The sequence below is a fragment of the Lycium barbarum genome, chromosome 9 (assembly GCF_019175385.1).
Source record: "Lycium barbarum isolate Lr01 chromosome 9, ASM1917538v2, whole genome shotgun sequence".
Classification (NCBI taxonomy): Eukaryota; Viridiplantae; Streptophyta; class Magnoliopsida; order Solanales; family Solanaceae; genus Lycium; species Lycium barbarum.
The window spans coordinates 110,811,870-110,813,470 of record NC_083345.1 but is presented as its reverse complement, the minus strand read 5'-3'; positions in this window follow the sequence as shown (position 1 = coordinate 110,813,470).

Genomic DNA, 1,601 nt, shown 5'->3' with positions numbered 1-1,601 from the left:
TAACCTGTTTCTTGCAGTATTCGTCAAACGGTCCACAATATTCACCACCGTTATCAGTACGAATACACTTCAGCTTCTTTCCAGTTTCTCTTTCAACTGAAGCCTGAAACTGCTTAAAGACACCCAATACTTGGTCTTTAGTCTTCAAGACGTCGACCCAAAGTTTCCTTGAGCAATCATCAATAAAAGTAACAAAATAAAGTGCACCACCCAAGGTCCTTGTCTTTATTGGACCACATAAATCTGAATGCACCAACTCAAGCAACTCTGTCTTTCTTGAAGGACGATGAGACTTGAAAGAAACTCTATTTTGTTTTCCAGCCAAGCAGTGCTCACACTTTTCTAATTTAGCACTTTCGAAATTTGACAACAATTTCTTTTTGGCTAGAACATTTAGTCCTTTCTCGCTAATGTGGCTAAGCCTCTTATGCCATAATGTTGAAGAGTTATTGCTCTCGACTGCATTCACCATATTAACACAGGTAGAGGCCGTAATCCAGTATAGACCATGACGTTTTTCGCCACGAGCCACAATCATGGAACCCTTAGTGAGCTTCCACTTTCCAGCACCATTGGTACTGACATATCCCTCATTATCCAAAACACCAACAGAGATCAAGTGCAAACGAACATCAGGTGCATACTTTACATTGTTTAAAACTAGTTTAGTTCCAATACTAGTTTTCAAACAAATCGTTCCAACACCAGCCACCCTAGATACAGTCTCATTACCCATACTCAAAGTTCCAAAGTCACCCGGAGTATAGGATGAGAAAAATTCCTTCCTTGATGTCACATGAGATGCGGCACCACTGTCCACAACCCAGCTTGACTCATCATAAGCAATATTTATCAGATCCGCATCAAGGACAGTAACAAGATCTTCTATAGTGACAGCGGCAACACGATTTCCATCTTCTTTCTTTTCCTCTTTATCTCTATTCTCCTTTTTTAAAATCCGGCAGAACTTCTTTGTGTACCCTTTTTTCCCGCAATGATAGCACTCAATATCTTTAAGTCTGCTTCTGGATTTTCTTCTATGATGTTCTCTATTTTGAGAACCACGATTCTTACCTCTCCCCCTAGTGTCAGTCACCAAGACATCTGATGAGAAGGAACCTTGAGATTTTCTTCTCATCTCTTCATTTAAAAGACTACTCTTGGCAAGATCCATAGAGATCACACCATCCGGAGCAGAATTTGATAATGAAGTTCTAATAATTTCCCAAGAATCTGGTAGGGAACCAAGTAGAAACAAGCCTTGAATTTCTTCATCAAAATTAATGCCCATAGCAGATAACTGGTTCATGATCCCCTGAAAAATATTCAGATGATCTGTCATTGCGGAACCATCGTGGTATTTTAAACCCAACATTTGCTTTATCAAAAACATCTTGTTGTCACCAGTTTTTCGAGCATACAAACTTTCAAGATGCTCCCATAGGGTCCCAGCATGTGTCTCCCCAGAAATATGGTTCAACACATTATCGTCAACCCACTGTCTAATAAAGCCGCAAACCTGCCGATGCAACAAATTCCACTCTTCATCTGATTTATTATCAGGCTTTTTAGTGGCAAAGACGGGTTGATGAAAATTCTTG